This window comes from Girardinichthys multiradiatus, chromosome 23 (genome assembly GCF_021462225.1).
Source record: "Girardinichthys multiradiatus isolate DD_20200921_A chromosome 23, DD_fGirMul_XY1, whole genome shotgun sequence".
In the NCBI taxonomy this organism is placed as follows: domain Eukaryota; kingdom Metazoa; phylum Chordata; class Actinopteri; order Cyprinodontiformes; family Goodeidae; genus Girardinichthys; species Girardinichthys multiradiatus.
The window spans coordinates 6,262,997-6,277,946 of record NC_061815.1 but is presented as its reverse complement, the minus strand read 5'-3'; the positions used below and the strand labels follow the sequence as shown (position 1 = coordinate 6,277,946).

Sequence of the window (14,950 nt, the reverse complement as noted above, 5' to 3'; positions counted from 1 at the left end):
TTTTTGACCAGGACATGTCATTTAAATCCCATATTAAACAGGTTTCTAGGATTTCCTTCTTTCACCTCCGGAACATTGCCAAAATATCCTATCCAGGAGTGACGCTGAAAAACTAGTCCATGCATTTGTTACTTCAAGGCTGGATTATTGTAATTCTTTACTATCAGGATGTCCACAAAATGCAGTTAAAAGCCTTCAGCTGATTCAAAATGCTGCAGCAAGAGTTCTGATGAAAATTAAAAAGAGAGATCATATTTCTCCTACTTTAGCTTCCCTTCATTGGCTCCCTGTTAAATCCAGAATAGAATTTAAAATTCTCCTCCTCACATATAAAGCCCTTAATGATCTAGCTCCATCATACATCAGAGATCTGATTTGTTCCATATGTTCCTAACAGAGCACTTCGTTCTCAGACTGCAGGTTTACTGGTGGTTCCTAATCCCTAGAAGTAGAATGGGAGGCAGATCCTTTAGTTATCGAGCTCCTCTCCTGTGGAACAAGCTCCCGGTTTTGGTCCGTGAGGCAGACACCCTGTCTACTTTTAAGGCAAGGCTTAAAACCTTTCTTTTTGATAAAGCTCATAGTTAGAGTGGCTTAGGCTATCTTCCTTATTTTTTATCTCCGCCTTCCTCCCTCCCTGTTTGATGGACTAAGGGGGAGTGAGGTTTGGCCTAAACTGGCTCAGTTATGGTTGAGGTGCAAACACACCCTCCAATTCTGCTACCTGTATGACCCCTTCTCTTTTCCAATGGTTATAATCAGTCTGACAGAGAGAGGTATCCCGATCCTTGTGGTTTTAGTATAACAATGGCCATCAGTGGGCTCTAGATGGACAAACTTCCTCAGTTTATTATTTTACTTAGTGCCCCTAAATGTGGCCCGTTCTGGGGTGGCCGGGCTCTGGCACTTGGTGGTTTGGTCTGGCCTCCCCGGCGGCGTTCCAGACCCTTTGTGGGGTGCCTTGAGATGACATTGTTGTAAATAAGCGCTATATAAATACATAAACTGAAACTGAAACTATCTCTGTAGTTATGCTGCTATAGGCTTAGGCTGCTGGAGGACATAATGACTACTTTCACCCTCTTTGCTACATTCTCACACTACTCTCCAATTTTGCATTATTTGCTGTTATTTCAGTTTTTAACTTTATGTTCTCTCTCTTTTCTCTTCCTAGAAGCTACACCTGGCATTGTCTAACCTTCTGCTGGCAACAACTTAATGCTCACCTTCTACAGATGATCCACTTGGCCCTATTTTTCAGGGTTTAACCCTTTCTCTCTCCTTGATATAGCAATTGACTGAGCTTTTACTGTAACTAATTATATGTGCTCTCTTTCAGACTCTATTCCTGAAAACCGGCTCAAAGTTTATCTGTTCTTTCTTTCTAGATGAAACGACTAAAGGAGCTACATCCACTAACATTTACTTTTCCTTCCCAGAAAGTACTCTTGGATCAGTGCTTCTGTATTCTTTGTGTGTCTCTGCTCTGTTCTCTCAAACCCTCAGTTGGTCATGGGAGATGGCCGCTCACACTGAACCTGGTTCTGCTGGAGTTTTCTTCCTGTTAAAAGGGAGTTTTTCCTCTCCACTGTCGCTACATGCATGCTCAGTATGAGGGATTGCTGCAAAGCCAACGCCTGTAATTGTCCACTGTCTCTACATGCTCATCCAGGAGGAGTGAATGCTACAAATCTCTGACTCGATGCAATCTGCTGGGTTTCCTTAGATAGAAAAACTTTTTATCCAATTTGAATAAATAACTGAATCTGACTACACTGTTCAATAGTTAAGATTAATTGGAATGTATGTACCTGACTTTTGTGAAGTGCCTTGAGACAACATGTGTTGTGAATTGGCGCTATATAAATAAACTGAAATGAATAAACTGAATTGAAATTTTAGAAAGCACCAGCAGGGCCAGGAGGGTGGTTAATCAAGCAGCAGTATAACGTGTTGGAGGAGCCTATTTTGATCATTTGTGATTGAAAGAGGAAAAGCTGTCACTGTTCATCCTTCTAAAAGTGTATCTGTCCTGGTACACCACAGCAAGAGGGCACACCAAGGGCTAAGCATCCAGCAGGGCACAGTTCAGTTAAATGAATAAACTCTCCATCTCTTTGCCACGTTTCCGTAAGGAACAGCAGATCCAGCTTTTCTCTGGTTAATAGCTTGTTAATAGAAAAGGTTTTATTTGCAATAGAACGAGCATTCAGAAGTCCAATATGACTCGCCATAGTTGACATCACCCCATTCATGTCATCTGGGCACAGTGGGATTGGCCTCGACCATCTCACGCCATCACATGATGTCCAGCTGTACCGGTGTGTCGGTCTGGCCAGTGCAACCGCGGATGTCCAGGATGGTGGGTGATCCAATGCCTCGGCTCCAGCACTGCAACTTCAGACTATAGAAAGGCAGTGGTGAAGACGTGTTCCCAAGCTCATGCCGCTGGAAGGGGACTGGGCGCAGCCACCTGTAGCTTCTTGAAAGTCAGTTAATTTTACTGTAAATGGTGCCACATTTGTAAGAAAAACCAATTGGTAGGTGGAGCTGCACAGCTGAGCATGTGGGCTACACCCATGGAAAAGTTGCTAAATTTACAAATGCCATCTGTTGTTGACTCTTGTTAAGTGTTCTTTATTTCATTGGATGATTGAAGTCTAAAGAAACAAGACATACTGGAAATTATTTCTTTTTTAAACAAATCACAAATAGTGAGTGGGAGAACCATCTACAACAACAGCCTGGCACCTCCTCCTCATTCTGGCCACTAGCTTGGGCAAACGCTGTTGTGGGATGGCGTCCCATTCTTCAATCAGTGTTTGTTGCATGTCAGCCAAAGTGATTGTGTTAATCACAGTGGAACAAACAGCATCTCTAAACAATCAATGTTAAACATCGATGGGGTTGAGGCCTGCACTCTAGGCAGGCCATTCCATCCTCTCTGCTCCTAAATCATTCTGGTGTTCACAGATAGCGCCCACACTGTGGGGGCAAGTGTTGATACCTTGGAGGATAGAGTTCAGTCCCAAAGAGTGGAGATATGGGAGTACCAGTGGTTGTCTTAAATGATGACAAGCCTGGCTATTCTAGTCAGACACCACAGCACAGTATCACACCACATTCATCAAAAGCTTTTTCGTATTAGCAGATAGAATTTGGCAACACACAACAGCATTTCTTAAGAAATACAGTATATACCATTTTTTGCAAAGAACCATTGTTACAACAAAGTTTAGAAAACTCCCAATGTTCATTTTTGTCACTTGACGCCCAGCTGACAGTTTTAAATTGTATTTACAGTAAACTAAAATGTTAATTTTATAGTTAAAATATACCTTACCAAACCTATCCATTACTTGTGAAAATCTGAAATATCTGAAACATTTACAACATTCTGAATGTGATTGGTTTATGAATTTTAATCAGTAAAGGAGGAGTTATTTCTTGATTAAGGAAGGTGGTATGCAACTGAATATAAGCATGTTGGAAGAAAACTCTTAGATGTCTAAGAAGAGAAAAGCAACCCTCCTTCTTACAATCGTAAAGTAAGGGATGAACTTCAGGGAAGATCTCTGAAAGTTGCCCACACATCTGCCAACAAAACATGAGCTTCAGTCTTTAGCTGTTCACCGCAGAAACATTACAGGGCTGAATAAGCTGCTTTTATTAAACAAATGTTATTCTATAATAATACTTTATTATATTACAGCAAAAAATTTAATCTGGACATCTGACTGTGCGTTGTACACATTGCTGTCAGCTCTGTTGTGCAACAGAGAAAAACATGCAATCAGAGTCTGTTTGATTATTATCAAAATTCACAAATTTAAGAGTAAACAGTTGTACATTTGGAGTTTAAACAAATATCACTAATTTAATAGGATCTAGTTTATGTTTAGCGTTTTCTTCCGTCTGTGTGTGACGCATATTGTTGTAGAAAAATTCGCATCCAGAGACTGATGATTGTCATTCAGAATCAGCTTTATTTTAATCTTGCAAGAGAGAAGGATTTTTACAGCATTGAAGATGTGCTCAGTAGTGCTGCCAAATCATTCTAACCAGACAAAGCAAAAGTTATCCTATAAGCTACAACAGTTTTCAAGGTGACTCTCATGAGACCTGTTGTCCTAGACATAATCTTAACAGGGTGGCATACATATTATCTCACACAGCTGCAAGCAGAAGGCTGAGAAACTATTACTCTAAGACTAAACAAAGAAGAATGGAACAACACACAGGAGTTCTAATACTTTTGTCAGTTCCTGTAGAGTATCAAGGAGCAAATCCAGCAAGGCACTAAAATTTCCATAAGAATACAGGTCCTTCTCAAAATATTAGCATATTGTGATAAAGTTCATTATTTTCCATAATGTAATGATGAAAATTTAACATTCATATATTTTAGATTCATTGCACACTAACTGAAATATTTCAGGTCTTTTATTGTCTTAATACAGATGATTTTGGCATACAGCTCATGAAAACCCAAAATTCCTATCTCACACAATTAGCATATCATTAAAAGGGTCTCTAAAAGAGCTATGAACCTAATCATCTGAATCAACGAGTTAACTCTAAACACCTGCAAAAGATTCCTGAGGCCTTTAAAACTCCCAGCCTGGTTCATCACTCAAAACCCCAATCATGGGTAAGACTGCCGACCTGACTGCTGTCCAGAAGGCCACTATTGACACCCTCAAGCAAGAGGGTAAGACACAGAAAGAAATTTCTGAACGAATAGGCTGTTCCCAGAGTGCTGTATCAAGGCACCTCAGTGGGAAGTCTGTGGGAAGGAAAAGGTGTGGCAGAAAACGCTGCACAACGAGAAGAGGTGACCGGACCCTGACGAAGATTGTGGAGAAGGGCCGATTCCAGACCTTGGGGGACCTGCAGAAGCAGTGGACTGAGTCTGGAGTAGAAGCATCCAGAGCCACCGTGCACAGGCGTGTGCAGGAAATGGGCTACAGGTGCTGCATTCCCCAGGTTAAGCCACTTTTGAACCAGAAACAGCGGCAGAAGCGCCTGACCTGGGCTACAGAGAAGCAGCACTGGACTGTTGCTCAGTGGTCCAAAGTACTTTTTTCGGATGAAAGCAAATTTTGCATGTCATACGGAAATCAAGGTGCAAGAGTCTGGAGGAAGACTGGGGAGAAGAAAATGCCAGAAGTCCAGTGTCAAGTACCCACAGTCAGTGATGGTCTGGGGTGCCGTGTCAGCTGCTGGTGTTGGTCCACTGTGTTTTATCAAGGGCAGGGTCAATGCAGCTAGCTATCAGGAGATTTTGGAGCACTTCATGCTTCCATCTGCTGAAAAGCTTTATGGAGATGAAGATTTCATTTTTCAGCACGACCTGGCACCTGCTCACAGTGCCAAAACCACTGGTAAATGGTTTACTGACCATGGTATCACTGTGCTCAATTGGCCTGCCAACTCTCCTGACCTGAACCCCATAGAGAATCTGTGGGATATTGTGAGGAGAACGTTGAGAGACTCAAGACCCAACACTCTGGATGAGCTAAAGGCCGCTATTGAAGCATCCTGGGCCTCCATAAGACCTCAGCAGTGCCACAGGCTGATTGCCTCCATGCCACGCCGCATTGAAGCAGTCATTTCTGCCAAAGGATTCCCGACCAAGTATTGAGTGCATAACTGTACATGATTATTTGAAGGTTGACGTTTTTTGTATTAAAAACACTTTTCATGACCTGTATGCCAAAATCATCCGTATTAAGACAATAAAAAACCTGAAATATTTCAGTTAGTGTGCAATGAATCTAAAATATATGAATGTGAAATTTACATCATTGCATTATGGAAAATAATGAACTTTATCACAATATGCTAATATTTTGAGAAGGACCTGTATGACTGGAAAAGTGCTATATAAGTTCAGTCCATTTATGTATGCCTCTGTATCTACAGTGCCATTGAATGTATTTAGTCTCTTGGTTTTGGTTTCATACCTGTAATAACAATCAAGGTCTACGTAAATTGTTTTTGTTTTTTTTTACAAAGAAATATAAAAAAAAACATGTCAATGTTATATTAAATTTGTACAGGGTGATACCAATTAAATAAAAATATATAATGAAAAATAAGTGCTTTCGTGCTGTATAGACATTTGAGTTGACCTTGCCATTGAAGAGGTTTACTTGTAGAAGAAAAGGCCAATTTATAACAACCATGATTGATTTATTACAGCAATAAAACCTTAATCCTTCCATAGATGGGATTTTTTTTCTTCACTGAAGTATTCAGTGGCAGATGCTTTTGATGTTATGTCCAGGAGGGCATGCTAATTTGAAGTTAAGTTGTGTAATCCTGTTTTATTTTTTTTTAAACACATTTCAGCCCTTGAAGGCATATATCAGTTTGACAAAGTTGTTATTAAAAAGCTCTACTTAACAAAACAGTTGTTCTTGAGGTGTCATTTAATGACAGTTTTAACAGACTTAAAACACATTCTCTTATTTTTAATACAAAACCAAGTGTACTTTCAGGTCTATCTTTTTCCCCTCAACATTCTAAACAAAAATTGTAGTTTGGATATTAATCCCTTATGAATCTTGACCAAACTTGCACCATTTCCAAGTATGAGTTGATTGCTGCAGCTAAAGAAGATCCTTGATTTGAGTATTTCACAAGAGTATTTGGGACTGACACTGTTGACCCATGATGAGTGTGAGGCTCGTTCCAGCCAATCCCAGTCTTCATGAACCTACATAAAAAACGTAATTAGTCATGTTGTTAAAGTTGATTAAACATCACTGCTTAAGCTAAAAATCAACATTTTAGCTTGAAAATACTTCCAGTGTTGAGACATGTGACAAATTATTTAAAGACTGGATCTTTAACCTCAGCAGGATCCACCATGGTGCCTTGCTCTCTATCTAGTCCAGAGGTACAACGGTGACTGAAGAAATGAAAACCAGATAGAAGAAGTCCAGGGCATGCTTGTAGACACCTCTCCACATCCTCACTAGTGTGTGATAAAGGTGACACTGACAGGTTTAATTCTTTATGCATATCTTAAAGATTTAAAAACTTGTCCAATTGGAATACCGCTGATTACGAGCACTTCTGCCTGTGATGTGAGTTTCTTCCTGTTCCTAATCATAAATTCAGCTACCTTTACGTTTTTCCTTACTTTATCACACCCTACTCTATGTGGTAGTTTATACTTTTGAATGGCTGACATAAAACCCAGTAGGACAGTTCTAGCAGCAAGAGTCAGGTATACTATTAATCTGCTGGATCCATTAACCTCACCATGGACAACAAATCTCCACTTGTGTTTTAACACAATGTAAATATAAAATAGGTCTAGAGAGATTCACACAAACACGTGCTATTAGCTGTCAATGTAGTTAAGACCGTATGTATAGTATTTTTCTCCATTTTAAAAAGCCAGCAAAAAGCTGGTACTTTACTTACAGATCTTTGCAATGTGTTGGTATCAGCAACGTGGTTGAAGCCTGTTGGATGGGTGCGAGGACTTGTTATCATTCATGTAAAAACGTTGTGCTGTAATGCACCTGCACTCTACTGTGTATCTCTGGTATGCAGCTTTCCCTGTGTGCTGTCCTCCCTCCTGTGTGTGAGATCACAGTTATCTATTTCCAATGAGAACCAGCCTCCTTTTGGCCACACACATACACCCTGTCTGAACTGTCTGTTGAACTGTGCATATAAATAAAGAGATAGGGTGTCAAAACTTTGTAGTTGCACTGCAAAATGGGCTACCCTTGTCACAAGTAAAACTGACTCTGTATGGTTCTTACCTCTGATTCTTACCTCTGAATTGACTAAATAATACCTAACAAAGCCTGAGGGGGACATCCCAGGAAGCAAAGCACCAACGCATCCTCCTTTAAACCCAGTTTAAATATGAAATGTAGCAGCAACCCTGCTTCTTATAATCGTGAAGTAAGGGATGAACTTCAGGGAAGCTCTCTGAAAGTTCTCCACACATCTGTGAGTAAAACATGAGCTTCAGTGTATAGCTGTTGACTGCAGAAATATTACTGGGCTGAATAAGCTGCTTTTATTAAACAAATGTTATTCTATAATAATACTTTATTACATTACAGCACAGAATTTAATCTGGACATCTGACTGTGCTTCACACACATTGCTGTCAGCTCTGTTGTGCAACAGAGAAAAAAAATGCAATCAGAGCCTGTTTGATTATTATAAAAATGCACAAATTTAAGAGTAAACAGTGGTGCTTTTGGAAACTACACAAATATCACAAATTTAAAAGGACCTAGTTTATGTTTAGCGTTTACGTCCGTCTGTGTATGACGCATTCATCATGACATTATGGAAAATAATGAACTTTATCACAATATGCTAATATTTTGAGAAGGACCAGTATGCAAGTGCACCAACGTTAAGCAGCGCCAGCATTAGCCTTCTGTTATTCGGGGCATTCATTCCGATCACTTCTGTTTCTGAAACAACGTAGGGTTTAAACCAAATCTTTATCCTGCTTGAAGCCAAAGCATTTTACAGCTGTTACTTCGAGCTGAGCCTCTATGATGGCTAATGTCCCCCCCACTCACTGTTCAGCGTAGCGACGGCAGGAGAATCACTGCAACACCGACCCCACGGTACACTGAATAGCTGGCTGGATAAGAGAAGATTCCTTCTGAACTCACTTATGTGCACCTGCCACTGGAGGCCGTTCAATTTCCTCCGCTTGCAGCGAAACCGCCATATAGGCTGTTGACCTCCCTGTTCTTCTCATTGAGGGCCCTATGTGCTGGAGGCGTGGTCAAGAGTTGAGACGTTGAAGGGGCGTGCTTAATTAGCATATCTTCTGAAGATTTAAGTTTGAGATTTATATTTAACATTTAGATATAGATTTAAATTTAAGATTTGTATTTATATTTAACATTTTTATCTAGATTTAACATTTAGAATTAAGATATATATTTAGATTTAGATTTAACATTTAGATTTAAGATATATACTTAGATTTAAGATTTAGATATATATTTAAGATTTAGATATAGATTTAAGATTTAGATATAGATTTAAGATTTAAGATTTAGATATAGATTTAGGATTTAGATTTAAGATTTAGATATTGATTTAAGATTTAGATATAGATTTAAGATATATTTCTAGATATAGATTTAGGATTTAGATATATATATATATATATATATATAAGATTTAGACTTAGCATTTCCCAATAAATGGAAGAAAAATTCACTTAATGTAAAGAAAGCGCCCTAAATAATAGAAATGTGATAGCGATTTTTTTTTTTTTTTGCTGAATTTTTACATTCGGCACCCCATATGATGCTGTACTGACAAATCTCTCTGACCACAGATTTCCCAGCTGCTTTGTGTTGCATTTCAGTACATCTCGTACACTGGACGGTCTAAATATCAAAACCACTCCAAAGTGATTTGAACATTTTTTTATTCTTAAATGTCTGCACAGTCTTACAAAAAACTATTAAACAACACAGACCATTTTGAAATGCTTTTATTGTTATGATTAATCTATTCTACCATCCATCCAGCCCATCAGTGGTTATGCTCGTTTCTCCTTTATTCTCCATTATTAAAAATAATCACATTTACAGTCAGTTCTATAGTTGCCACTATTTGTTTCTTTTGAATGAAGCAAATCTGATTTTTGCAGAAAGTTACACTCCAGCTATCTCTGCTATAAACTTCTCAACAACTTCCTCTCTACCTGCCTGCTGTGTTCCTTGGTCTTTGTGATGCTATTTGTTCTCTAATATTCTCTAACAAACTTCTGAAGCTTCACTTTTCAGATTTATATGTGCAAAAAAAATAAAAATAAAAATCTGCTGAACCTTTGCATTTTTATGAAGAGACATAGAATTTACACAACAATTTTGGTCATATTCAAAAAGTCAGGATATATGTTCTGATGAGGTTTGTCAGATTAAAAATAACCTTAAAGCAGGTATAAATCATACATTTTATTAAGCCAACATTTCTGTATCAAAAATGATTTTTATTGGTATGATGTAATATTCAGTACCTAAATGTTGTGTTTTCATTAGTTGTAAGTATAAAATCATAAAATTATCATATTTAACAGTGTGTTATAATTATTTGTGTTTCACATGAAGTGAAGCGAGTTACTGTAATAACTCAACTTTTCAATCTCTTTCATTGAATGGCTCTGTAGGTTCGGGTATTATATTAAAAATGGTTAAACCACCCGATGCCTCTCTCTTAATATTACTAGAGGTGAAAAAAGCAAGTCTATCTAAACCTGTCCCACGGTGGGCTTTCCTGTCACTACATTAGAACTCTATGTGACCCTAGTGTGAAGAATATGCACTTTGATCAGCAGTGAGGCACTCATGTCAAGATGGGGGCAGAATCCAAAAGGACATTCCCAGATCTCAGGATTTCCATAACACCAAATACTTAGAGTCTCTGAGACGAGAGAAAAGGCCAATAAGAAAACTACATCTTTAACACAGTTTGGTTAGTTTTTATCATGGTCCTATACATCATAGTACCATGCATCTGTACCAAACGTTAAATAAATTTACTGTCCGCAACCCAGCTAATCTCACTGGTTATCAAAACCAGGTAAGCCTCATCTGAAGATGAATTCTTAAACATCATGGTGTTTTCAGCTACACTTAAACAGAAGAGATTTCCTGTAGTTATAATAATCCTGAGCCTATATCCTGTGGTCGGATGTCATATGGTTCCGTTAACATTTCTTTTTATGGTTCACATGATGACTTGATATTTTTTTTTATGTGATACTTCTAAGAAAATATATATCTCCACTGAATCATGTCACAATAAACAATGGGGTTTATTTAAATGCTGCTAAATGGAGTTTTGAAGATAATTCAATCTGGAAGACTTACCTCCACCACCGCCTCTGTACTATGACTCCATCATGCGTCTCCGCTCCAACCAATCAGCATCAAGTCTGCATTCCTCCTCAACCAATCACCCTTCAAGGCTTCGCTTTTAAGGACCTCCAACCATGGATCTCCCTGCTCTCCCGTCGAGCTTCGACCCTCCTCCACCCCATTGCCACCATCTGGCTTCCTACCTCCTTCCAACTCCCTTGCTATCGGGCCTCCACTCCATCACCAGAATTGGATCCCAGGGGGGGAAGACATCTCTAATCCTAATCCTAAATCATTCATTCAAGCTCATGTCATTCATAGCATTCATGTCTTCCTCCAGGGTCTGAGCGCCAAAGAAATAAACATCTGCTATTTAACTTCTCTAATCGGCATCTTTGTGTTTTTATTGTGAGCCTTTACAGGATTGAAATGCTATTTAAACAAATTTGTTTGACCCATGTTGTGAGAGCAGCATTTTGTAATCATGTATCCAACTCACTCTTCCTCTTACCCACCTGTTCTTCTGCAGTCTATGTTGCCTTATTAATGACCCCTTCACCTCTCCCCCCTCTGTTCCTGGCCACCTATCTACTCCCTAAGTCAGCCATATACCCAGAGGGAAATTATGGTATGTCAGCAGCATAGTGCGAGGCAGGGGGGCAAAGAAAATGAGAACAGACACAAAAAAAGACAGGCAGTAGCTTCAAGAGGAAGTCATCAATCTTCTATGACCAAAAGTCCAATTTCTTTTTTGTCACCTTTGTCAAAAGAGAAAAACAAGCTGTGAACTCAAGAATAAATTTGACAGAAAAGGAAACAGATGTAGCTTCCAATATGCCCTACTAAATATCAGGGTTTTAACACCAAAGGCCATGCCTGTGGACATACTGTAGGGTGACATTATTTTTTCTGCACTAAACTTAGGTCAGTATGGCTGAAACATAAAGAAGTACACAATAATCCCAGAGTTGTGCCTAAATTTCCTTTAATACCATTACACAAGGTACATGCTCTTTCAGTTCTGAAATTATGATATAAAAAACAGCCTAGTTCTCAAAATAGCTTAGCCTCTTATTGAATGAATTTATTTATAATTATGTATAAAAAACATTTTGTTTTAGTCAAACACATTCCAACTTAAGTACAAATGGTTAATTTGTATAAAGCACAAACATTAAAGACAGTGGGACCTCTAAATACAAATGAATATGAACTCTGCTTAAACCCCCCAGATACAAATTCTCTATTGAATACGAAGCTGTAGCTTGTATTATCAGGATTATGTGCAAGCCAGCTACAGTGGTGAGAACAAGTATTTGATACACTGCTGATTTTGCAGGTTTTCCCACTTGCAAAGCATGTAAAAGTTTTAAATTTTTATTATATGTACTCTTCATCTGTGAGTGACTGAATCTAAAAACAAATCCAGAAAATCACACTGTGTTATTTTTAAATAATTAATTTGCATTTTATTGCAAGACATAAGTATTTGATCACCTAACAACTAGTAAGAATCCCGGCTCTCACAGGCCTGTTAGTTCTTCTTTAAGAAGCCCTCCTGTTCTCCACTCATTACCTGTATCAACTGCGCCTGTTTGAACTCGTTATCAGTATAAAAGACACCTGTAGCCAAATAGCCAAGCAGCTTGGTGAGAAGGCAACAACTGTTGGTGCAATTATAAAAAAATGGAAGAAGCTCAGGATGATGGTCAATCTCTCTCAGTCTGGGGCATCGATGATAATGAGGAAGGTGAGGGATCAGCCTAGAACCACACGGCAGGACCTAGAATGACCTGAAGAGAGCTGGGACCACAGTCTCAAAGAAGACCATTAGTAACACACTACACCGCCATGGATTAAAATCCTGCAGTGCACGTAAGGTCCCCCTGCTCAAGCCAGTGCATGTCTAGGCCCATCTGATGTTTTCAAATGACCATCAGGATGATCCATAGGAGGTAAGGGAAAAGGTCATGTGGTCTGATGAAACAAAAATAGAGCTTTTTGGTCTAAACTCCACTCGCTGTGTTTGGAGGAACAAGAAGAATGAGTACAGCCCCAAGAACACCATCCCTACCATGAAGCATGGAGGTGGAAACATCATTCTTTGGGGATGCTTTTCTGGAAAGGGTACAGGACGAGTGCACCGTATTCAGAAGAGGATGGATGGGGCTATGTATCAAGAGATCTTAGCCAAAAACCTCCCCTCAGTAAGGGCATTGAAGATGGATTGTGGTTGAGCCTTCCAGCATGACAACGACTCGAATCACACAGCCAGGGCAACTAAGGAGTGGCTCTATAAGAAGCATCTCAAGGTCCTGGAGTGGCCTAGCCAGTCTCCAGACCTGAACCCAATCGAAAATCTTTGGAGGAAGCTGAAGGTCCATATTGCCTAGAGACAGCCCCGAAACCTGAATGATCTGGAGAAGGTCTGTATGGAAGAATGGTCCAAAATTCCATCACTCAGAGTTAAGGGGTACCCATGATAGAAATGAAAGACTTCTATATGCTTTGCAAGTGGGAGAACCTGCAAAATCTGCAGTGTATCAAATACTTGTTCTCCCCACTGTAGATGTCTCTCCTGATCAGTACATGCTCCTTGTGTGAATGTCACATGGTCTCCTATGCTGCAAGGTGGATGCAGGCCCAGGAGATTGTGCCAACCACAGGCAAACACAACCAAGCATTATTCTTCCTTTCCTCCTCAGCACCCAAAAGAAGGCCACCACCCACTGTCATGTTCGTGGTTAGTTTTTTGACCCGCATGCAGAAACTAGAAATTTTTTTGATAAAATTATGTTTTGTTTTTTTCTTTTACCAGGGATATTTCACCTGATGAAAGGAGCAGAGGGAATGTTAATGATACCACTGGAATAATTGAGGTTATGCTAAATAACGAGAATTGTGCTTGCTTATGGATTTAGGGGGAAGTTGTGGCACATAGAAGGAGGTCAGATGGAGGTCCAGTGCAGTAATCACAACTCCTTCTTTTATAGAGGTCATTACATTGATGATGATCAGTTTATCAATGTGTTTGATCAGCTAGTTATCAAGTCTAGCAAAATAATGTTTAGGAAAATATTATTTACTGGATTGAAAACTAACAACCTTTTTGGGTAAATATTCTTTAGCAGCAATCACGTGTTTTTACCTGTTAGCAGATAGAATTAACAAAAGAAGCTGATAGCTTAGCACCAGAATCAAACACACACCTTTAAAATACCGTTAATAAAAGGGTTATAATGCGTAAGCGCGGACGGCGTGTTATGATCAATCTTCTGTTTAAAATCACCCTTTAAATAAAGTTTGTCTTAACTTTAAAAACACACAAACACAGAACACAAAACTGAGCACGTGGTGAGCAGATAGCCTGCTAGCACCAAGATAGCTGAGTTCAACACAAACAAAACCAAACTTGCAGTGGAGTCCGGGTGGAAGAGGCAGGATGTAGCAAGAGCGGTGCTTTTATGTGGACAGTGATGTCACAGGAAGTCTGCACTTACCTCATTTCCTGGCTGTGCCGGAAGTAGGTTAATGCAATTTATTTTGAAAGTTCCAGAAAAGTTTGTACCGCATCTTTCATGTTGTATCCATGGCTGTGGATCCTAACAATTGTGAGATCAAAAAGTCTATCTCATCTTATCTAGTTTGTCAGCAAAGCCTTTATCTGATTACAGTGTGGGATGTTGTCTGATTTTTGTACACAAGGTTAGATTTAAATAATTTTAAAACCTTGTAAAGATGACCATTCTTCTTTACTGTGATACATAAACACCCTCTCCTGCCAGTCTACCTCTAGAACTCAGGTAAAGAGGGAGCGGGAGAACCTGAACCGGAACAGATAGTGTCAGCTGAGTCTTGATGCAATGGCTAACAGGCATTTATTTTGAAGCTTTTGGAATCAGCAGCTCTTTTCAACCTTGGCAAGACCCAGGAGAAGTGTTCAGTGCTATAGATGACATCCTGTGTTTTTTCAATAACAACAAAAGTTAAATCACTCCTGAAAAACTATAGACCTGTTACCCTTACATCCTAAATCACGAACGTTTGATGTCAGGGCACCATAATTTTGCCAGTCGTCA

The 14,950-nt window shown here is 39.3% G+C and overlaps 1 long non-coding RNA gene across 1 annotated transcript; it reads right to left on the bottom strand.

Moving 5' to 3' along the window:
- Nucleotides 1-6,512: 6,512 nt before the first annotated feature.
- Nucleotides 6,513-7,821, bottom strand: LOC124859780. The gene is made up of 3 exons (XR_007036183.1): nt 7,438-7,821; nt 6,859-6,982; nt 6,513-6,721 (listed from the first exon to the last, which is right to left on the bottom strand). It is a non-coding gene; the product is annotated as an uncharacterized LOC124859780 (long non-coding RNA).
- Between the last annotated feature and the right edge of the window lie 7,129 nt (nt 7,822-14,950).